The following is a 25,273-nucleotide window of genomic DNA, read 5'->3' on the forward strand; positions in this document are numbered from 1 at the left end:
GACTGCGTTGCCGGGCCCCCCTTGGAGGCCCAGGAAATTTTGTCCCCCCTGCCCCCCTCTCAGCGGCCCTGATCACCACCGAGCCAAGTCTGCAGCTGTGGGGGCAGGGTAAGGAAGATGTGCATGCATGGAGCAGTCACCACTTTTCTCGCTTCCCTTCCTTCTTGCCACACGTCACTTTTTCCTGCAGCGATTCGTATTTACAGGCTGATTCCATGGCCTTTCTTACTAGTACTACTAATCATTTCTATAGCGCTACTGGATGTATGCAGCACTGTACACTTGAACATGAAGAGACAGTCCCTGCTTGACAAGGCTTTCAATCTAATTAGGACAGACAAACAGGACAAATAAGAGATAAGGGAATTACTGAGGTGGGGATGACAAAATAAGGGTACTGAACAAGTGAGTAAGGGTTAGGAGTTAAAAGCAGCATCAAAAAGTTGGGCTTTTAGCCTAGATTGAAGACGGCCAGAGATGGAGCTTGACGGACCGGCTCAGGAAGTTTATTGCAGACATATGGTGCAGCAAGATAAAAGGAACGGAGTCTGGAGTTAGCGGTGGAGGAGAAGGGTGCAGGTAAGAGAGATTTACCCAGTGAACGGAGTTCCCGGGGAGGAGTGTAGGGAGAGATGAGAGTGGAGAGGTACTGAGGAGCTGCAGAGTGAATGCACTTATAAGTCAATAAGAGGAGTTTGAACTGTATGCAGAAACAGATAGGGAGCCAGTGAAGTGACTAGAGGAGAGGGCTAATAAGAGTATAGCGACACTGGCAAAATATAAGTCATGCAGCAGAATTTTGAACAGATTGAAGAGGAGAGAGATGGCCATAGGCGGTCGGCAGGGCCGTGCTGACCCAGTAAGCGAGGTAAGCATGGCAGGGGGGCGCTTCCGTCGGGGGGCGCCGCTGCACCATGCTCACCTCGCTCGCCCTCCCTTTTTTTTTCTTTTTAAATTAACCTCCGTGGCGGCGGTTCCGGCAGCGCAGCGTCAGGGAAGGAGACGGCGCTCCTGACGTCTAGCCTTCCCTTCGCTGCGTTCCGCCTTCTTCTGACGTCACGTCAGAAGAAGGCGGAACGCAGCGAAGGGAAGGCTAGACGTCGGGAGCGCCGCCTCCTTCCCTGACGCTGCGCTGCCGGAACCGCCACGGAGGTAAATTTAAAAAGAAAAAAGAAAAGGGATGTTGGGGGGGGGGAGAGAAGAGGGTGGGCAGCCGCAGTTGAACAATGGGAGCGGGAGGGCAGGGGAGAAACGACTACTACTACTTAGCATGGATGCGAAGGGGGGGGGAGAAGAGGGCGGGCCAGGCTGGGACATGGGAGAGAGAGGAGCATGGATGCGAGGGGGGGGGTCATGGAAGGGACAGAGGGGAATTGCTGGAAAAGGAATGGAGGGGGCAGGGGACAGAGGAGCATGGATGGGCATGGATTGAGATGGCAGGGCTCAGGGAGAGAGGGGAATTGCTGGAAAGGGATGAATGGAGGGGACAGGGGAGCATGGATTGGGAGGGCAGGGCTCAGGGAGAGAGGGGAATTGCTGGAAAGGGATGAATGGAAGGGGCAGGGGACAGGAGCATGGATGGGCATGGATTGAGATGGCAGGGCTCAGGGAGAGAGGGGAATTGCTGGAAAGGGATGAATGGAGGGGACAGGGGAGCATGGATGGGCATGGATTGGGAGGGCAGGGCTCAGGGAGAGAGGGGAATTGCTGGAAAGGGATGAATGGAGGGGGCAGGGGACAGAGGAGCATGGATGGGCATGGATTGAGATGGCAGGGCTCAGGGAGAGAGGGGAATTGCTGGAAAGGGATGAATGGAGGGGACAGGGGAGCATGGATGGGCATGGATTGGGAGGGCAGGGCTCAGGGAGAGAGGGGAATTGCTGGAAAGGGATGAATGGAGGGGGCAGGGGACAGAGGAGCATGGATGGGCATGGATTGAGATGGCAGGGCTCAGGGAGAGAGGGGAATTGCTGGAAAGGGATTAATGGAGGGGACAGGGGAGCATGGATGGGCATGGATTGGGAGGGCAGGGCTCAGGGAGAGAGGGGAATTGCTGGAAAGGGATGAATGGAGGGGGCAGGGGACAGGGGAGCATGGATGGGCATGGATTGGGAGGGCAGGGCTCAGGGAGAGAGGGGAATTGCTGGAAAGGGATGAATGGAGGGGGCAGGGGACAGAGGAGCATGGATGGGCATGGATTGAGATGGCAGGGCTCAGGGAGAGAGGGGAATTGCTGGAAAGGGATGAATGGAGGGGACAGGGGAGCATGGATGGGCATGGATTGGGAGGGCAGGGCTCAGGGAGAGAGGGGAATTGCTGGAAAGGGATGAATGGAGGGGGCAGGGGACAGAGGAGCATGGATGGGCATGGATTGAGATGGCAGGGCTCAGGGAGAGGGGAATTGCTGGAAAGGGATGAATGGAGGGGACAGGGGAGCATGGATGGGCATGGATTGGGAGGGCAGGGCTCAGGGAATTGCTGGAAAGGGATGAATGGAGGGGGCAGGGGACAGAGGAGCATGGATGGGCATGGATTGAGATGGCAGGGCTCAGGGAGAGAGGGGAATTGCTGGAAAGGGATGAATGGAGGGGACAGGGGAGCATGGATGGGCATGGATTGGGAGGGCAGGGCTCAGGGAGAGAGGAGAAATTGCTGGACATAGAGGGGAAGGAAGAGAGATGAAGGAGATGAAATGAGGGAAAAGGAAGAGAGGAGAAAAACTGCACATGGATGAAGAAAATAGGCAGAAGCTGAGGACCAGAAATGAAGAAGAAAGGAGGAAAGGAAAGGAAGCCCTGGAAACGGAGTTAAGAGGACAGATAGCAGCAGAATCAGATACTGGGCCAGCATGATCAGAAAAAGAAAGTCACCAGACAACAAAGGTAGAAAAAAAATCATTTTATTTTCATTTTAGTGTTTGGAATATGTCCACTTTGAGAATTTACATCTGCTATCTTATTTTGCAATGTATAGCAATTTCTTTCTAAGAATATTGCTGACAATTCCTGTCAGTGTGGCAAGTGGTGAGCGATCATTTTCACGGGGGGGGGGGGGGCGGCGCTGGCGCTGCCGCCGCCGCCAACTCATAGTCTGCAGGGGGGGGCGCCAACTGATAGGCTGCAGGGGGGCGCCAGAGACCCTAGGCACGGCCCTGGCGGTCGGTTGCCCAACTGTTTGGGCAGGCTAAAGGGGGTGGGGCCAGGGGTGGAGCTTAAATCCATAATTGATAACACGCAGAAAAAATAAATAAAAATAAAAGTCACAATACCTTTTACTAAATTTAGATATTAGATATGTATCATATGTCAAAGAATAAAGTGGTTGCTCAAAGCGTATTCTAACCACAATCGCTCAACTGCAAAACACTATGCACAACTTTGTCCAAAAACACACTTAGAACCTTACTGTACTATAAATATTACACTGGGCAGACCTAATACACCAATATACCACCCATACAGAAAATGCAGATCGTCAACAATATGAAACAAGGGATCATATCATCACAATTCTCATGTAGAGCCACAAAACACCCTAATTCATGTTTAATGTGGGATAAAATGCCATAAATAAGTAAATAAATATAACCTTTTAATGTTGAGCACCTGATTCTCAAAGTGGACATATTCCAAACACTATAATGAAAATAAAATGATCTTTTCTACCCAGGACACCTCCAGCCAACACCCCTGCTTTCCCAGCAGTAAGGTAAACAAACCATACACCAATTTCTACAACTGCTAGAGGACTTTCACTGCAGCTCCTGCTGTGAGGATGGAGGTAAATCAACAATTTAATCCCCTCAGAGCAGCTGGACTCCACAGCTGATCCATTCTGCTGCAGCAGGGGGGAGGCTTAGCCTCTCCAAGCCTCTTATACCGGGCGCCTATGGAGATGGCTAAGTGGGAGACCTGTGAGAAACAAGTTGAAGTAGTCTAAGCGAGAGGTGATAAGAGTGTAGATAAGGGTTCTGGTAGTGTGCTCAAAATGGAAAGGGCAAATTTTGGTGATATTATAGAGAAAGAAATGACAGGTTTTAGCAGTCTGATGAATATGTGCAAGAGGAGACCGAGGAGTCGAAGATGACCCCAAGGTTACGAGCTAATGAGACAGGGAGGATGAGAGTGTTATCCACAGAAATAGAGAATGGGGGAAGAGGAGAGATTGGTTTAGGGGGAAAGATAAGAAGCTCAGTCTTGGTCATATTTAGTTTCAGATGGCGGTGAGACATCCAGGCGGCAATGTCAGACAGGCAGGCTGATACTTTGGCCTGGATTCCTGCTGAGGTTTCTGGTGTAGAGAGGTAGATCTGGGAGTCATCAGCGTAAAGATGGTACTGAAAACCATGGGATGAGATCAGAGTACAGATGGAGAAAAGAAGAGGTCCCAGGACAGATCCCTGATGTACACCAACTGACAGTGGGATAGAAATGGAGGAGGATCCACCAGAATATATAGTAAAAGTACGATGGGAGAGATAAGAAGAAAACCAGGAAAGAATAGAGCCCTGAAATCCAAGTGAGAACAGCGTATCAAGGAGTAGGCTGTGATCAACAGGGTCAAAAGCAGCAGATAGATCGAGAAGGATGACAATAGAATAGAGACCTTTGGCTCTGGCCAGGGACTGCTTTTTGTACATTCCTTTGGTGGACTGGTCTCATAGGGCTATAATAAAGGAGAAATTTTGTTCATACCTGTTAATTTCCTTTCCTTGTGTCCTACTAAACATTCTGGGACCTGCCCTGGAAGACTTCAGTATTAAGGATTGTTTAGGGTTTTCATTCAGCTCCTTCCTTGCTTGAAGTAAGTAGGGAATTGTGGTTAATTGTAATGTTCTGCAGGGGTCACCCCTATGGGGAAAGTTGTTTTGGTCTGGATACTAAACTGCTTGAGCAAAGAAATACTGAAAGATTCCAGCCCTTACATTAGTGATGTTATTGGAAAAATTCAGATTTCTCTACTTCCATCTGCTGGTGAGGAAGAGACATAACCCATTGGTATGGGCTAATCTAGTAGGACTTGAGGAAAGGAAATTAACAGGTATGAATAAATTCCACCATTCATCTTATTCTTAGTTTGTTCTATGGGTTTCGTTTACTAAAGCTTTTTCTTTTGGGATGATGGTCAGGCCTTAAATCTCTATTGGCTGATTTTCCTTATTGTTGTGTTCTTAAATTTCATTCAGTGTAAAAAAATGTAACGAAGGATGCTATATTGGAGAAATAGGCCAGATGCTTAAGACAAGATTCAATTTACATAGACATCACATGAACAATACAGCCAGTAGGGCCCCCACCCCGGTGGGACAGCACTTCACAGAACCAGGACACTGTACCAGTGATTTCACAGTGAGAATACTGAAAGGTAACTTTAAAACCATACAAGAACATAAGACCTTTGAAGTCAGAATGATTGAATATTTTAACACCCAACAGAAAGGACTTAACAAGGATCTGGGGTTCCTAGCCCATTATAAACCATAAAGCTGTATGTCTCTGTTGATCACCCCACCCCTCACCTATCCACACCCATCCTGTTAGAATATCAATGATATGCTTTGATGTCCCCATGCATACCTCCGACCCACCCCCATCCTCCCACCCTGTCAGACTGTCATAGTAATGCTTGAATGTTTTCACTTATATACACTGTTAGCTAGCACGTTTGCTTATTTCCGATCTGACGAAGAAGGGCAACCTTCGAAAGCTAATCAAGAAATGTATTAAGTTATGTCCAATAAAAAAGGTATCATCTTATTTTCTTTTCCATGTTTTATTTTGTTTGATTTCTATTGATAACCTTAAGAGTGGACTAACACGGCTACCACACTCCTCTACTTTGAGGACAGTGAAATACCTTCTTATTAGACCAATGTAAGAATTTCCTAAGAACGTTATTCTATAAACTTTTCAGGCATTATGGTAGATAGGTGCCAGTTTTTCATCCTTGCCTATGAAAAACAGCTGAACTTCAGTTTTATTTTGATACCTTTTGAGTTTCTTACTCTTTCTAATTTTCAAATAAGGTTTGTCAAGAGGAAAGGTTCCCTGAGTGTGAATTGTTTCCTACATTATACGATATTGAGATAACTGTCAGTCAGAAGTACTGGAGGTGTTGGTGAATTGAGGAAACAGTGCAGACTTTGCTGCAGCCCCCATCCTCCTCCAGAACACTGGGAAATTACATTGAAAGAAGGAAGGGACCTATTCCATTGGAACAGTGGGATCTCAACACAGGGATTTTGAATGTGAGTTTACTTATGTGAGAGTGTCATCTGACAGAACTGAGAGAGGCTATGGGAGATTTCAAGGTAAAGTAGAGTTTTCCATCTGTGTAAACAAGTCATGGAGCCCATTATAACACTTCATCTGCAAGTATGCTCATTAAGTAAACCCAAAAGAGAAAGGGGCTCATTTTCAAAAGAAAAAAATGTCAAAAAAGTGGCATAAAGCACTATTTGGATGTTTTTCTCAGAAAAAAGTAGGTATTTTTGTAACCTATTTTTCAGATGTTTTTCTATGCTGTTCGTCTGCAGTGCGCCCAGAACTCAAGGAGGCATGTCAGGGGGTGTTAAGGGCAGGGTTTGGGCGTTCCTAACACTTGGACGTTTCTCAGCCATAATGGAACAAAACAAAACTGTCCAGGACTAAAACTAAGATGTTTTGAGCTAGACTTGTTTTTAGAATGAGTAAGGCACAAAAAGGTGTCCTAACTGATCAGATAACCAGTGGAGGAAATCAGGGATTACCTCCCCTTGCTCCCCCATTGGTCACTGACCTCCCACACCCCCCAAAAATGTGATTAAAAATAGTAATTACCAGTCTCTGTTACAGTCTCAGATGTTATACTCGGGTCCATTAGAGCAGCATGCAGGTCCCTGGAGTAGTCTAGTGGTAGGTGTAGTGCACTGCAGACAGGTGGACCCAAGCCCATACCTCTCCTACCTGTTACACTTGTGGTGGAAACTGTGAGTCCTCCAAGACTCACTAGAAACCCACTGTACCCATATATGGGTGCCCCCTACACCCATAAGGGCTCTTGTAGTGGTGTACAGTTGAGGTTACTGGGCTTTTGGGGGCTCAGCAGATGAAGCAACAGTGAGATGTGTACCTGAGAACATTTATTTAAAGTCCACAGCCGTTCCCTCTAGGCTGCCTCATTGATCTCCTGGGATGTGTGGGGGGCTAGTCTAGCAAAAATGCTGGTCTCTCCTACATCACAGTGGCTTGATTTTGTACATTTTTTTTATTTGGACTTTTTTTTTTTTTTTTCAAAAATGGTTAAAAATAAACGCATACAAAGAACAAAACCTTGTTCGAAATTGTATTTTCGAAAAAAAATACATTTTTCTTTTTTCGAAAATTACCTTTTTCCTATTCGGATTTTGGACATTTTGTGCAAAACGTCCAAAGTCGGACTTAGACATCATATTGAAAATGCCCCTCCACATAAACTAAAAGAAATCGGAAAGGTCCATGGAAGCACTTAACTTAGAGGAGTCTTTTATGCAACATGTCTTCAACATTTGTCAAAGTATAATAAAAATGTTGCAGAAGTGATTTTCAGCCTATATATAGACAAGCTATAATGGCCAGCTTAAGTTCATAAGCCAGACAGAAGAAAGCTGGATTGGATATTTAATAGTCATTTGCGGATTTGGAAATCCAGCAATGTTTATACTAGCATATATTTATATTGTGTTTTTGCTGACTGAATTTAATATTCATTTTCCTTTCTTTTCTAGGATGCCCTATAGAACACTGGAAGTGGTAGACTAAGACAGGTATCCCTAGAGTTTTACTAAAAAAAATAAATTGTGTTGGCTTTTCTCAGATGATGGTCCACACCAATCAAGGATGCACTCAAGGTTAATGTGAACTTGAGTGATGAGCAAGAAGGTGGAGGAGAAACTTGGTGAAAAGATCAAAATTGTAGAAGTGATGAACAGGCATGAATATCTGCCACAGAAGCCAAAGCAGTCAGAGGTAGATAATATGTGTTGTTGTTTTTTTTAATGCAATTTACATATTACATATATGCTTGTACAGAAAAATACTAACAATACAAACTATTATAAATGAAATTGCATATAATAAAGAAATATCTTAATAGTATCTATCGAGCCCACACTAGGAGGAAGACTAGGACAGAAAATTGAGGAAAAATAAATGTCAACAATAAACAAAGTAGCAAAAAAAAACACTGTGTTCCAGGAGCATTTTGATTTACAACAGAAACAAATCTTAAACAAGATTTACACTCGAAGCTCCATCTTACTGTTAATAAAGGTGACTGGAGGTTTGAAAAATATGTTGCACAGAACTGTATTTGACTCTACGTTTGTATAAAATTGGAAAATGGTTTTGACAGAAGTTTAACGGGTGTTCAACCTTACTTGTACAAAATCTCCTACAAAGTTACAGATTCACATGGTACATTTGTCACCACTACAGAGAGGAAGACCGATCAAGGACATGCTGGCTCTCCAGCTAGAGTTTCTTATCGTGCAGCTTTACCAGCTTGTAGGAAGCTTTTGTAGTTAACCTTAGTTTGCTGTAGCTGGTATAACCGATACAGGCTATGTGTGTCCAGTTGGAATGAACAAAGTACCTGCCTGCCTGAGAGGATGTGGTATTTTAAGTTTGCACATTTCTGACATGGTTTTTTGTTCAGAATTCATCATTCCTTAAACAAAGTCATGAATGAAACAGACTGGTTTCCACCTGCTTTTTTTTTTTTCCTGTGCATTTCAGAACTTTGTGGTGCTTTGTACTAAGAAAACTAGTTCCCAGGAGTTGCTGTAATGTACTTATTTTCCTGATACCGCATTGTTTGGTACAACTGTATTGTTATGGTTACTTTAAATAAATTTAATAAAAAGATTTAAACTTGAAAAAAGGCAGTATATCAAATGCATTATGCTTACCCTTACCTTACACAATGAAGGAGATTCCTCAATACTGATGGTGCTCAGCACCTATTGGCTCCTACATGTTCCAAGAGGGAGATTTTAGGCCATCATGGATTTCTAACAACTCTATCATGATGCATTATGATACTCGCAACACTGAATTCAATGGTTAGAATCAGAGACTAGAAACACCAAGTTGCTTTGTAATGTGAGTTTTAAACCAGGACTGGCCAAAAAGTCTTCCTCCTGGAACTGGGTAACTTGGCATCTCTGCCAGTGCTGCTCTTTGCAGCTCCATAGAAAGGTGCTTCTCAACCCAGTCCTCAGGGCGTACCAAACCAGTCAGATTTTCAGGCTCTCCACAATGAATATGCATGTACTGCCTCTCCTTGGTATGCAAATCTATTTCAAGCATATTCATTGTGGATGTCCTGAAAACCCGACTGGCTGGGTTTGCTCCGAGGACTGGATTGAGAGCTGTGCCATAGAATCTGCCAGTGTAGGTGACAGCCTAGTCTGCCTAATGATTAAGCTGGCCCTGACACTATCTTGATGCATGCTGAGGTCTGTGGCACTGATTTCAGTAAGTAGAATCAGAGATTACCATAGTGCATTGGGAGAGAGGACCGGACAAAAAGTCTAGTTTTAAAACTTAACAACCAAAAGCAATCATAAATTTGTAGGCCATAATTCTGTCCATTAAAATCATTGCTGCAAGTTAGCGTATCAGGACAGGCCTAAAATCTTCCTTCTGGAACTGGTTAATTTGGCAGCTCTCGGGATATAAATTGAAAACCAGGACTGGCCAAAATGTCTCCTTCCTGGAACTTGGTAACTTGGCAGCTGTGTATCTTTCCACTACATTCCACTCGGAAATTAAAATAAAACCTGGAATTTTAACCTTTATGTATGTTGTTCATTTTGAGGCCAAGGAAGGAAGTCAAGATAAATACTAATTCAGCAAGATTGACAAATCAGCATCTTTAGTGTTCAAAGCCAAAGCAGAAGCTGTTGAAGTGTGCCAATAGAGACAAATTGGGTGTAATTGAAAAAGTTTCAGATGGATTACCTCCTCATTTCCCTATGAATGAGCCTCATTATCCCTTTTCTTATAGCAGAAGCCTCCTGTAGAAAATAGCAGGGAAACCAAATAGAGCATGCATGGGCTGTGATAGCAGGAAGAAAGGGCAAGAAGCCAAAAATGACTAGTGACTCTTTAATTACCACATGACTGTAATATAAATACCGCCCAAACCACCCCAAATTGGTCCAGCGATCCATAGACCCAAACAGCTGATTAGGTCTATGCCCAGCAGTCTTCAATGCAATGCAGAAATAGAGAGATATGGCAATCCAGTCTGAGTCCTATGAACCTGTGCATGCTGATACGTGCTGTGGTAGCCTCGCTCCTTTTCCTGCATGGACTGCCTTTTCCTTAAGAAATCCATACGAGGGGCAGGACTTCTACAAGGCCTCTCGATGCATATAGTCTTACAAGCTCCATACTGGATTTTCATAGCTATCTGTTGCTGCTTTAAAGATGTTGTCCACAGCCAGGTTATGAGGTGTGAGGAGGACCTAGGAGAATACAAATATGTCTTATCAATTCTGACTGGTATCTATGTTCATTGTACCTTTTATTGTCTTATGTTAATGTGACTTGGATTTTATTATTTTTGTGTTTTAATTTGAAATGCGTGATATTGTTTGTTGTTTTTTGTTACAGACCCTTGATGCACGCAATAGCCGAAACACAGGTCATGTCGTGTTTGAATAAAATATTGCTTCCTTTGACGTCTGAGTCTGCCTTGTTTGTCCAATCTGTGGCCTGATACATTTTCCTTATTTGATGATTTTTGTGTGTTGTTGTTCCCTCTGTTTTGCCTGCCACAAAATTAGAAAAGGCAGGATTCTAAGTTTTTATGTATGCCGATGATACCACCGATCTTATCCTAATATACACTAATATAATTGAGACTAGACCTAGAATAGAGATGTGTGTTTCCTTGATTAGCAGTTGGATGACTAATAGTCATCTAAAACTAAACAGGGATAAAACTAAATTGCTTCTTATCAGAGCTAAGAGTAAGAAAGACTTGGATAACTGCCTCAGAACTTCCTGTGACAGAGAGACGCTTTGAGCTGGGTGAGAAGTAAGAAAACAGAGAAAGATACGGACCATGGCAAAGGCAGGGATCATGAGAGAAAGATGAAGAAGAAAAAAAGACAGAAAGGTACAGACCATGGCGGGGGCCATGGGAGAAAGAGGAAGCAGAAAAAAAGAAGATAGATTACCAGGGCGGGGTGGGAGAAAGAGGAAAGAGAGAGATGCGGGAGGGGGTAGGGAAAGATGCTGGACATAGGGTTGGAAGGATCAAAGAGGGGAGGAAAGAGAAGGGAAACAATGGTGATCATGAATGGAGAGAAGGGAGGAGATGGTGCTCATGGAGGGGATGGGAAGGGAATGAGAGGGTGCCCATGGAGGGTAAGGGAGAGGATGAGATGGTGCCTATGGAGTGGAAGGGAAGGGTAAGGAAAAATGGTTGGAGGGGAAGAGGATGGTGCCCATGGAGGAGATGGGAGGAGGTGATGCCCATTCGGATCGTGCGATTAAAGACATTTTGTAGTGATTAATCATTCAGTTAAACCTTTTAATCAATGTACAGCCCTAAAATGTAGTTATCTAGATAGGACAATTTTTATGCTCCGGATAAGTTTTGCTTTACTATTACAAGGTGGCCTGTAAGAATGTTCCGTAGTCCTATCTGAACAATGCTGCTGAATATCCACAGCCAGTAGCATAGCTAGGATTGAAAGGGCCTTGAGCAGAAATATTAAGAAAGGCTGATAGCACTATGGACTGGGGAGGGCGGGGACAAACTCTTAAGAGCTCTAGTAACCAAACCTTGGAAAACACCCGCTCCAGATCTGTATAGAGATCCTATCAAAATAAAGCAACTCTAACATCCAGGACTCAAATAGCAACAACTCTACCTTTTAAAAGGCAGCGCCCTAGAATACCAATATATTTCCTGCTAGAAAAACAAATCAGACTGCTACAGAACCCCATACAGAAACTAACTACCGGCTGACAACCTTACTTCTATCACTCCTGCAAAATACAGACAGCATCAAACACTGAATTAGTAACCACTAACTAGAAATAGGAACTCTGAGAAATGTGAATGCAATGCAACACCGAGAAACAAATGCATTTCCTTCTGTACTATGTAAAATACAAAAGTTATGAGAACTGTGCATTTCAAAAGCTGACACTTAATTGAAAATAAAGTGTAGTGTACCTTTGGACATTTTCTTTTACTAATACACTTGGTCTCAGCATTAGAACACTTCTCCTATACCCTTCCCTTAACATCTGCCCTTTCTGCCATCCACAGCTCATGTGTCAGCTACAAGCTCCAGCATCAGCACTGGGGTAATAGTCTGAGGACCCCTAACAGAGGGTAATGATCAACTTCCCTCTCCCTCCCTTCCCCCATGGGGCAAAATTTATTCCTTCTCCCCTCCCACCTCATCTAGTCCAGCATCCATCTCCTCCCTCCATGCACCTTGTGGTCCAACATCTCTCCCCCTCTCTTCACTTCCGTTGTTCCTCTCCTTTCAACCCTTTTGCCCCTGGATCCAAACATTTCTCTCTCTCTTCCTCCTCTCCACCCCAGGTCCAGCATCTCTTGCTCCATCCTCTCTACCCTGGATCCAACATCTCTCCCTCCACTTCCCTATCCCCTACACATGACCTGACATCTCTCTCTTTCTTTCAGCCCCTCCCCATCCCTCACCCCCCATCAGCCTTTAAAACCTTTTTGAACTCTTTCACTGCTAGAGATTGCTAGTAATGGCTGTAGTTCACACATGCTGTTGGCCCTGAAGCCTTCCCTCTGAGGTGTACCACCCACAGAGAAATAGGATGTTGCATCAGAGGAGTCAGAGAGATGTGTCCAAGGACAGCCGCAGGAGGCCTGTGTGAATCACTACTGCTGCCAGTGACCTCTAGCAGTAAAGATAAGTTTGAACATAAATGGCAAAGGAGGGGGGATTGAGAGAAAGGGAAAGAGGCCAGATTGTGGCCATGGGGAGGCCTGATACCAATATAATGGAATTTAGGTGCTAGGCTCTGTTATAGAATAAACTACTACCGCCCCTCTCCAGTTATAGAATTGCCTCCTATATGGATAATTGGTTTTGAGTATCCTCAACGTTTTTCCTGTTTACCTTTTTTTTCCTACAGGCCTTCTGGCATCAGCAAGTCACATCCAGTGGTAAGCTCCCAGATTCTATATATGGCGACCAAAATTGCGCACTCAATTTTGGCCGTGCGGCCAAATTGTGCACATAACTTAATTGATTAACAAAGTTATTGACACTAATTAAAATTTATGGACAGAACTTGCTAAGTGTTTAGATCTCAAAAGGGGATGTGGCCATGGGCGGGTCATGGGCATTCCTAAAATTTACGTGGAGTTATAGAATACGGCTGATCCATGCCTAAGTTAGGCGTGGGCATTTACACCAGGTTTTACTTAGTGTAAATAGCCGCACCTAAATTTTAGTCATGGAGACAGGTGCTAAGCGTATTCTATAAACCGCTCCTAACATTATGCTAGGTTGATAGAATGGTGCTGTGTGGGGGGTTTTCAGTGCCGTATATAAAATCTGGTCCAAGATGTAACTTTCTGATTCAGTGCTATGTAATGTGTATTTGTTTTTCCAATTTTTCCTGTTCTGGCTGTGAACCATGTTGTTTGTTGTCCACTATCCTGTGCTGAAATGATCAGTCTGTCAATTGTAGGTTTACATTCATCTTGCCTTAACCATTCTTCTGTCAGGTTTTGATCTACTTGTGGTTTCTGAAGTAACTGTTGTTTTCCCGCTGCATTTTGGACTGTATCCAAGGAAGGTGGTTTAGAAATGTAACATAACAGGGTAAGGGCTTACTGGAGATTTCCTCACTGCAGCTGGCTCAGAAATATCTTACTTACGAAGGAGCATGTTCAGTGACAGGTCCAGAATTATAGAATTTACTTCCTACAGAGCTTTTAATGAAAAAAGATCTGTTGAGCTTCCAGAAGAAGCTCAAGACCTGGCTGTTCGCCAGAGCCTTGTAGGATGTAACGAATGCCTTGAGTATAGCTGTTTTAAAATGAATTGGTTTTAGCATAACATGTTATTGTATGTGTTAGTTGTCTTTGTTTTACTATATTGTTGTATGTATTTATGTGATCTACTTTGGAATTAGCGGACTCTGCATTTTAATAAAAATGAAATAAAGTTTGTCCTGTAGCCAGTTATTTTTCTTTGTGGGTTGGTTTGACCCCTTAAAGAGGTTTTCTCTTCTTGCTTGCTTCTTTTCCTGTATGTGACCAGCTCTGGGAAAAGGTGACTAATGTCACCAGAAACAAAAAAATATGAGCTAACAGTTTGTAATACAACAGTCCAAACCCCATCCTTTTATGAAGCACAATAAAATAAAAAAGTTACAGAAGCTCAAACATGTAAGTTTTGAAGACTGCTTAAGGACTTGTGGCATGAAAAATCAGCCATTCTCAACATTTTGGATCTACGACTTTATAGTTTCTAGTTTACTATTTATAATCCGCCTTTATCCAAGGTGGAGTACAAAAGGACGTACATAATCATAACAAACAAACACACAAATAACACAAAATTGAGGAGTCCTTTTACTAAGCTGCGGTAAGCACTAATTCATGCTTACCGCAGCTTAAAATACCTCACTGCAGGACCCGCTCAGGCATCCCCTGGTAATTTTGGCATCTGCACATGCTTTCTACGTTTTAAAAAATAGATTTTATTTTTTCACATTGGGGCAAAGTCAGAAGAGAGTAGGCATTGTACTGTGCAAATTGGTTAATGCAGCTACATCACCGCATGCTAACCAATTAGCGTGTGAGCCCTTACTACCTACAAAATACTACTACTACTACTACTTATCATTTCTAAAGCTACTAGACGTACGCAGCGTGCTAACCAATTAGCGTGTGAGCCCTTACTACCTACAAAATACTACTACTACTACTTATCATTTCTAAAGCTACTAGACGTACGCAGCGCTGTACACTTGAACATGAAGAGACAGTCCCTGCTCGACAGAGCTTACAATCTAATTAGGACAGACAAACAAGAGATAAGGGAATATTAAAGTGAGGATGATAAAGTAAGGGTTCTGAACAAGTGAATAAGGGTTACGAGTTAAAAGCTGCATCAAAAAGGTGGGCTTTTAGCTTACATTTGAAGACTACCAGAGATGGAGCTTGACGTACCAGCTCAGGAAGTCTATTCCAGGCATATGGTGCAGCAAGATAAAAGGAATGGAGTCTGGAGTTAGCAGTGGAGGAGAAGGGTGCAGATAAGAGAGATTTACCCAGTGAACGGAGTTTCCTGGGAGGAATGTAGGGAGAGATGAGAGTGGAGAGGTACTGAGGAGCTGCAGAGTGAATGCACTTATAGGTCAATAAGAAGAGTTTGAACTGTATGCGGAAACGGATAGGAAGCCAGTGAAGTGACTTGAGAAGAGGGCTAATATGAGCATAACGACACTGGCGGAATATTAGTCGTGCAGCAGAATTTTGATCAGATTGAAGAGGAGAGAGATGGCTAAGTGGGAGACCTGTGAAAAGCAAGTTGCAATAGTCTAAGCGAGTGATAAGAGTGTGGATAAGGGCGAATTTTGCTGATATTATAGAGAAAGAAATGACAGGTTTTAGCAGTCTGCTGAATATGTGCAGAGAAGGAGACGGAAGAGTCGAAGATGACCCCAACGTTACGAGCTGATTAGACAGGAAGGATGAGAGTGTTCTCCACAGAAATAGAGAATGGGGGAGGAGGAGAGGTTGGTTTAGGGGGAAAGATGAGAAGCTCAGTTGGTCATGTTAAGTTTCAGATGGTGCCGAGACATCCAGGCAGCAATGTCAGACAGGCAGGCTGAGATTTCTGGTGTGGAGAGGTAGATCTGGGAGTCATCAGCGTAAAGATGATACTGAAAACCATGGGATGAGATCAGAGTACCAAGGGAAGAAGTATAGATGGAAAAAAGAAGAGGTCGCAGGACAGATCCCTGAGGTACACCAACTGACAGTGGGATAGAAGTAGATCCACTAGAGTATACACTAAAGGTACGCTGGGAGAGAGAAGAAGAAAACCAGGAAAGAACAGAGCCCTGAAGGCTGTGATGAACAGTGTCAAAAGCAGCAGATAGATCGAGAAGGATGAGGATAGAATAGAGACCTTTGGATCTGGCCAGGAACAGGTCATTGGAGACTTTAGCAAGTGCTGTTTCAGTTGAATGAAGGGGATGAAAGCCAGATTGAAGTGGATCAAGAATAGCTTGAGATGAAAGAAAGTCAAGGCAACGGCGGTGAACAGCACGTTCAAGTATCTTGGATAGGAAAGGGAGGAGGGAGATGGGGCGATAGTTGGAAGGACAAGTAGGGTCCAATGAAGGTTTTTTAAGGAGTGGTGTGACTACGGCAAGTTTGAAGGCATCAGGAACAGTCACAGTGGACAGTGAAAGATTGAGGATATGACAGATAAAAGGGATGACAGTAGGAGAGATAGTTTTAAGTAGATGGGTGGGAATAGGATCAGAGGAACAGGTAGTTAGTTTTGAGGAAAGAAAATGTGTAGTTTCCTCTTCAGTGATTTCAGAAAAGGAGGCAGGGGTTGGAGGGTTGAGAGAATGGACTAAGGGAAGGAGAGTTGGAGGTGACCTGGTTGAGAATTCAAGTTTAATCTTGTGAACCTTATCATGAAAGAACTCAGCCAGAGTCTGGGAGGAAAGTGAAGGGGGGGGGGGGTGTGTGGAGGTGAAGGCACTTTGAGGAGAGAGTTCAGTGTAGCAAAGAGACGTTGAGGGTTTGAGCCAAGAGAATTTGTCAACTGAATGTAATAGTCCTGTTTGGCAAGTAAAAGAGCAGACTGGAAGGAAGTCAGCAATACCCTGCTGAATATCATTTGATAGCCGGTTAACTGCCTCTTTTCACTCCTCCCCTGAGAACCCTGATGGTCTCGCCCACATGGTTTCACCATGCCAAGCATCTCCGCTCCCTCTTTCTTCCTATACTCTTCTGCCCCAGCGTTTCCTCCCTCTCATTCTTCATCCAAACTTGTAGCCTATCTCCCTGTCCTGCCCACCCCTCTCTCTCCTCCACCCCTATAGTCCAGCATTTCCTTGTCCCCTCTCTCTTCCCCTCCACCCCTATGGTCTAGCACTCCCTCTTCCCTCTCCTGTCCCCTCCACCCTTATGATCCAACAATTCCCTCTCCCCTTTCCTTCACCCCTAAGGGACAAATAGGAGAGGCTCACAAATAGAACGTCAAACAAAAAAAGCAGACTAAAAGATGGATAGCTGAAGTGATATATTTTCAGATACCCGACATGGTCACGTTTCGCCTCAAAAGGCTGTGTGGGGTTTACAGTACACTAATCAAAAGCAAAAAGGTATTTCCCCTTTAAAAGTCTGCATCCAAGACAGCAAATAGCTGCTCTTAAACACAAAGAAACAGCAGGAATGCTGAGCACCAGTTCTCCTCAGTCTGGCTGAACAAAGATAGACAACTTGTTCCTGTTACAGCTGCCGGCACCAGCAAAGAAAAATCAGGCTTTTGTGAAGTGGGGTGGGTACTGGACTCACAGGGAGGGAAGTGATCAGTGCTGCATCTGCTGTAGGAGAGGAAACAGGGGGGAGGGGGGAACATAAACAGGGAAAAAAAGCCGTAAACCCTATTCCCGTGCAGGTCTCTAGTCAACAGAGCCAGGCCCTGTGCAGCCACACCGGTTGCTCCTGCCTAAGACTGGCCCTGAATAGTGACATGAATAACCTTTGGACTGATGAATGCAACAAATTAAGTACTGATACTATCAAATCTGAATTGCATATTCAGCATAACATTAACTTATCCTATCTACAGTTCTTCGAAAGCAAACTGAATAAAGCTGTCCTTCACACAACCAGGATGACCACTAGGTATACACTCAAATGACTGAAAAGTTATTAAGTTTTCAAACAGTTGTTTGTTTCTTCTATTTTAGCAGAATAGTTTTGTTAGGGGGAAGAGTCAAGGCTGACTATAGTAGTCAGGTGCTGACTGCCAGAGATTTTGACCTGGGCAGTTGGGGGGGACTCCCTCGAGTCTTGCTCCTCCCAATACTGTGCTTTTTCAGGTTGGAAAGGAAGGATAAGATTAAGTAGGGGCATAGCCAGACAGACAATTTTGGGTGGGCCTGAGCCCAAAGTAGATGGGCACAGAAGTCGTCTCCTTTCCGGCTCTGCCCCTTCCCGCCTGCCTGCCAACCCAAAATATTAAATACCTGAGCTGGTGGGGATCTCTAAACCTCTCTAGCTGAAGATTTCCTCTTCCTGGGGCAGCCTGCGCTCTTCCAAATGTAACTTCCTGTTTCCTCAGAGGCGGCCGTAGTAGAGAAGAGACTGGTGCAGGCTGCAGGGCAGCATATGGGAATCACTGCTGCTGCCAGCTTTTGAAACATGGAGAAAGAAGGTAAACTTGGGGAAGGGGGGACATGGCAGAACTTGACCCGGGGGAGGGCAACATCTCAGCTGGGTTGCCCCTGGGTGCAACAGTAGGTGAGGCAAAGGACGGGGTGGACCCTGGGGAATGGGACAAGAGAGGGGCGTGGTGCAGCAAAAAAGTTGGCAACCCTAGGGCAGTAGCTCTTGTGGCCTAATCTGTTCCAATGCCTATGCTTTTCAAACCTGTGTACATTGTTTTAGCTGGAAAAAAGGACCTGCAGAAAAACTAGGCCTATTTCTGTGGGTACTTTTCCCTTTGGCAAGGACTTATTGGATGTGCCTTCATTCCGTGTAGTAAAAGTGAAGGAATTTAGAAGTTTCAGTCTTTTACATTACGGGTCCTTTGCTTTGGAACAAACTGCCTCTGAGGTTAAGAAAAAACAGAGACATGAATGAGTTTAAAAGAGAATTGAAAACCTTTTTTGTCTATGCAGGTCAGTGCATTTTGTCTAGCAAAAAAGGTGCCGCTACTCAAATGCCAGACCACCCTTCAGGGATGGAGTGATCATTGAGGGACCTACCCCATAACAGCCAGGCCCCCTGCAACCAGACACAGAATCTATGACAAGGCAGAATTTGTATGTAGAACCTGAGCTCTTTCATTAAAATATGAGAACCATGGGTCAATTTTAGCAGATAGTGGAAAAGGTGCCGGTACTCAGTACCCCCAAGTACCCCCTCAAAAAAAGCCCTGATGCAGGTGTATCACAGGGTGGAAGAATGTTTTTTGCAAAGGTGGTATTTATCACATTATGAAACTGTCTATTGTCTGTTTGTCATGAAATTAGGTTAATCTTAAATGTAACTTTATTACCGCAGCTCATAATACAATGTAACTCTCTACCACTGATATCTTCCACATTGAACCAAACACGTTTGGAAAATGTGGGATATAAATGCTGCAATAAATAAATTTGTTGATTGTTGTGTTATATATGTACAATTGTGTTCTGCCAAGAACTTTGGGACTGAGTGGAATATAAGTTTTTAAATAAATAAATTATAAAAGTTTGCATGTACTTGAACTGGCGCTAATACCATATGTAAAAAGTACCAGTGTGCATTGCAACCATGCACAGTTTAACAATTACCCCTATAGGGGTAGATTCTATATATGACGCCTGAAAAATCCATGTGGAATAAATTTCCACCTAAGTGTGTTCTATAAGCTGCATCTAGATTTAGACACAGTATATAGAATATGCTTTGTTGATATCCAAGCGCCTAGAACTACATGCATCCATTTACACCAAGAAATGTGGCGTAAATACCTGCAAATAGATTTAGGAGAAAAGGGGCAAATTCTATAGCAGTACATGTAAATTTTGGAACGCCCACAAAACGTCCATTTTCCTGCCCTTTGTTGGCTCCGCGCACTAGAATGTAGGCGCTGTGCATTACAGAATACATGTAGCGAGTAATCCACAGAAATTCTAATTATTGCCAATTAGTTCTCATTATTGCTTGTTAAGTGCTGTTTAAAATGTTTATTGGCTTGTTAAGCCAATTAAGTTACACGTGTTGTTATAGAATACACTTGGATTTTGGCATGGCACACTAGGCGCGATAAATAGAATCTGGCGGATGATGCAGTCATGGAGATACAAAGACAGAAAAGGAAGCAGACAGAGGAAAAGAATCGGAAGCAGATAGATGAAGAAATGGATAAAAGAAGACAACCTCCCAAAACTTCCATGCTTTTTTTTTTAACCATTCTTGGACATTCAATAACGCATTTAATTTTTCCTTTGACAAGCAGATATTCCCATCAATCCACACTACATCAGAAGACAGCTGCTTTCTCAAGCCACTCAGCATGGACCCTGATTAAATAGAGAAATTGTTTCTCTGAAGAGGACTTTCACCCAAGCACTTCCTTTAGGTGAAAGCTTTTATTATTTATTTTTTTTGCCCTTTTCTCTGCGGAGTGTTGAAACAAGAGATGGCAGTGGGCAGATTTAGACCTAGTTCCCACTGTGTAAAGCCTGCTGTCCCCACACCACACACACACACTCACAAGCACACACACATGCAGACAGGCACCAAAAGTGCAGCCATTCTTCTCCTAATGGGATTGGCACTGCTACAGCAGTCTGCAAGGCCATTGTCTGCCACCACAGCAAGAGAAACATTATTGAAAGGCTATTCAGGGTCCAGGAGAAATGGTAGAGCAGAGTAATTATCAGAGACTCTCTATTAACAAGGGCATCTTTGCTCTTTGTCTGTGTTGGTTTAATAAGGCCCACTAATGGGGCTGTGGGGGAGGGGGCACACTAATGGGTTGAAAACAAGATTTCTTTTTTCCCCATGTGAGAAGGTTTGGCTTTATGCAGAGTGACAGCAGAGCCAGAAGTTACCATATTGCAAACTGACCTTCAGAAAAGCTACATGAACCCCAGCTGCTTTCAAAGTCCTCTCCCCCACCCCCACCCCACACACATGTTGAAGCATTATTTCTTTTTTTTTTTTTTTTCTTTTATTTTATCCATTCTTGCCCAGTGTATCCTGTTTGCCTCCTCATCCTGACATCTCCTTCCTGATGGGTGCAGCAACATTAGTGATGGCTGGAAAACTGACAGTGACACTACTGACTTTGCTCCTAGTCCTGAAGTCTTTTCATTCTAAGGGCGTTTCTAATGCACCTACAATTAGCGCGCTCGCTAACAATGTAGGCACCTATAGGGATATTGTAGGCGCGTACATGGTTAATGCATGTTAAAGACATGTGCCTATAACACGGTTTAGTAAACAGTGTAATGCATGTTTCCATCTCAGAAAACCTGAGATGGTTTTAGGTAGTTGTTGTTTTTTTTTTAAACTTATAAGGGACCATTTAGCATACCCTGATATGCCTTCAGACCTGATTAGGTGTGCCATAGAAATGTTACTGTTGCCCACTCAGGTTCAGAGTAGCACCTGGTTTCTGCTCTCTGCACTTTTCAGCAGCAAGAGACACCAGCAGTGATTCTTAAATGTGCAGAAGCTGCTTTCTGTGGACATGTGTAATAAGCACATAAGCGTTGCTATACTGGGGCAGACCGAAGGGCCATCAAGTCCTGTATCCTGTTTCAAACAGTGGTCAATCCAGGTCATAAATACCTGGTAAGATCCCAAGAATTTTCCCAAGTTCATCTTAATAATGGCTTATGGACTTTTCTTTTAGGAAATTATCCAAACCTGTTTTAAACCCTGCTAAGCTAGCTGCTTTTACCACATTGTCAGGCAATGAATTCCAGAGTTCAGTTACATGTTGAGAGAAGAAACATTTTCTCCAATTTGTTTTAAATTTACTACTTTGTAGCTTCATTGCATGACCCCTAGTCCAAGTATTTTTGAAAAGAATCAACGAACGATTCACGTTTACCCATTCCATTCCACTAATTATTTTATAGATCTCTATCATATCTCCCCTCAAGCGTCTCTTCTCCAAGCTGAAGAGTCCTAGCCGTCTCAGTCTTTCCTCATAGGAAAGTCGTTCCATCCCCTTTATCATTTTTGTCGCTCTTCTCTGTACCTTTTCTAATTCCGCTATATCTTTTTGAGATGCGGTGACCAGAATTGCACACAGTATTCAAGTTGCAGTCCCACCATGGAGCAATACAATGGCATTATAACATACGCATTTTTGTTTTCCATTCCTTTCCTGATAATTCCTAACATTCTGAGTAGAGGGTTTCAACATATCAATGATGACACCTAGATCCTTTGCCTGGGCGGTGATTCCTAATGTGGAACCTTGCATCATGCATGCTTTTCCTTTCTAGCTACAGCAAGAGCCCTAGAGTGGGGGGATCAGTGGCATAGCTATGGGTGGGGCAGGGTGGGCACAGGTGCACCCATTCTTGGGTCCACCCAGCAGTAGCAATTTACTCCCCTCTCTTCCTCTCCTTCAGTGGCTCTGCATCTGACCCCCCCTCTCTGAATCCCCCGTCCCTTCCCGGTGTACTTTAGGGGTGTGTTGACAGCCACAATGATCCATCTTTTCTGCCTGCACCGGCCCCCACAGGCTTCCCTCTGCCAAGTCTTGCCCTTGCTGACGTCACTTTCTGTTTTTTTCACTGGCGGGATGCAGTAGAGGGAGCCTGTGGGGCTGGTGCAGGCAGCGAAGATGAATTGAGACACCTCTGAGGTGCACTGGGGAGGGACTTGGGGATTCAGAGAGGGGGCAGATGCCAATCTTTGGAGGCAGGGATTTGGGAAGGACAGAGGAAATACTGAGCTGGGGGGGGGAGGGTTGGAAGGGCCACCTATATTAAATGTAAGCCTACCCAAAATAGTAGATCTGGCTACGACGTTGACCCAAAACCATCCACAGCCAAACTTCTTACCAACACCCACCCCACTGACTGCAAAACACTAAAGAAACTCACCTTCCATACCACCAATGGCATCCTCCGACGTGTTGGCACCACCACAAAGTCCGACCACCTGCTCACGACCAAGGGTGGTCAACACAGCCTCCTCCAGGAGAGTCAGCTCCATGGTACATGAAGGGCCACCCCCTGTACCCTTTCCATGTTTCCACTTCTTCCGTGCCTTGTCTTTGACCATACCCCTGAAGTCATGCCAACGATGCTTACACTGCTCCACAGTACGCATCCGCACACTGACAGCATTCACCTCATCCGCAATCTTCCTCCATATCTTGTTCTTTTGTCCAAGCGAGAGCCTGGACTTTTTAAAAAGCCATCCAAATTCATTGCATACACCATGCACCAACACTTGTAGCTCGTCCTCCGTAAATTTTGGCGCACACTTCAGCTTACCATTGCGATCAGGGCCCTCACTGCCAACCTCTGTTTCCTCATCCTCCTCACGCCATGGCACATTATTTTCCATAACTTCCAGAGAAATAAAATGGATGAGATGTTAACATCTTGAAAATGCACACTTAGCACCCTGCCATCACCCCGCCATAAGCTGATCTCCACACTTATAACAATGAAAAATGGACAGCAGAAAGGAAAAACAACGTGGAACACACTACACACCTTAAAACAAATAAAATGGAGAAGTCAACAACATGCTAGCCAGGGCCGTGCCAAGGGTCTCTGGTGCCCCCCTGCAGACTACCAGTTGGTGCCGCCCCCCCCTGCAGACTACCAGTTGGCGCCGCCCCCCCCCCCCCCGCACCTGCCTGGCTCCAAGGCAGCGATTCCCCTCTCTCCCTGAGCCCTACCCTTCCACCCATCCATGCCCATCTGTCCCCTGCCCCCCACCATTCATCCCGATCAAGCAATTCCCCTCTCTCCCTTCCATGAACCCTGCCCTCCCATCTATGCTCCTCTCTCCCCTGCCCTCCCGCTCCCATGTAGGAACTGCTCGCCCTCTTCTCCCCCCCAAGATCCCTTTCCTTTTTTTTTTCTTTTAAATTTACCTTCCTCCGGCAGCGCAGTGTCAGTGAAGGAGGCGGCGCTCCCAGTCCCGACGTCTCTAGCCTTCCATTCGTTCGCTCAGTGTTCCGCCTTCAAGGATGACGTCAGAAGAAGGCGGGACACTGAGCGAACGAATGGAAGGCTAGAGATGTCGAGACTGGGAGCGCCGCCTTCTTCACTGACGCTGCGCTGCCGGAGGAAGGTAAATTTAAAAGAAAAAAAAAAGGAAAGGGATCTTGGGGGGGGAGAAGAGGGCGGGCAGTTCCTACATGGGAGCGGGAGGGGCAAGGTAAGCACGCAGCGGCGGCGCCCCCAGAGGATGGCGCCCCCCTGCGGCGCTTACCCCGCTTACTGCATCAGCACGGTCCTGATGCCAGCAAAATCACATTTTACACCATTCATATGCTCATGGGAACGTCTTACTTACCTATGAACACTTTTTTGAAAACAGAAAGGAAGAAACAACGTGGCACACACCACACACCTTAAAAAAAACGTCTTACTTACCGATGAAAAATTGGAAGCAAGAAAAACAAGGGAAAATCAAGCTGGAGGCAGTACTCGCCAGTAGCCTTTTCGAAAAACGAACAGTAGTGACGTGTATCTTACACGCCCTGAACGCAAGCCCTGGACACATGCCTATGATGTGTCACATGCGCACATTAGCCACGCTGATACCGTGTGCTTTCCGAACGAATCTATGCGCCTGCGCTTCCTACTCTGCTGGCGGGGATTGCACCAGATTAGCGAAACTTTCATGCATCCGACTTTTGAATACCGCACCGAACATTTCTGAGTAGTTTTTTTTTTTTTTGAGCATCCTTCGTTTTTTCAAATTCGGTAAGTTTTCTACGTGACTTTTACGTTTTCGATTCCTTTACGTTTTGTTGATACATCTTGCCGAAAGTCTAAAATAAAATGGAAAGGGAAAGATCAATGTTTGACACAAACAAAAGGAAGATATGAAACAAGGTAGGAGGAGAGAACAGAAAGAGAAACTGTCTTTGAAAGCCTGGGATAGAGCAGTGAGCTTAACAGTGGTGATATCATAATACAGAGTGACATCACTGCCAAGCCGGCTGCTAGTCCTGTGTGGATTGAGTCGTAGCAATGAAGAGCAAAAGCAGCATGAGAATAGGGTTATATTTCACTGTGAGAGGCAGAGAGAGAGAGAGAGAGAGAGAAAAAAAATTAGAAAGAATTAAAAATAAAATGAAATAGAGAAAGGAAGACCAATGTCTGACACAAACAATGGGGAGGTATGAAACAAGACAGGAGGAGAGAAATAAAAGAGAAACTGTCTTTGAGTGTCTGGGATAGAGCAGTGAGCAGAGCAGTGATGAGGTCACAATACAGTGTGACATCACTGCCTAGCTAACTGCTAAACCTGTGTGCGCCCAGCACATCCTTTCTTGAAAATT

The 25,273-nt window shown here is 44.5% G+C and overlaps 1 pseudogene; it reads left to right on the forward strand.

The window, feature by feature from the left end:
• Positions 1-4,931: 4,931 nt before the first annotated feature.
• Positions 4,932-8,543, forward strand: LOC115475090 (annotated as a pseudogene).
• The last annotated feature ends 16,730 nt before the right edge of the window (positions 8,544-25,273 follow it).

The sequence above is a fragment of the Microcaecilia unicolor genome, chromosome 7 (genome assembly GCF_901765095.1).
Source record: "Microcaecilia unicolor chromosome 7, aMicUni1.1, whole genome shotgun sequence".
Taxonomy (NCBI): domain Eukaryota; kingdom Metazoa; phylum Chordata; class Amphibia; order Gymnophiona; family Siphonopidae; genus Microcaecilia; species Microcaecilia unicolor.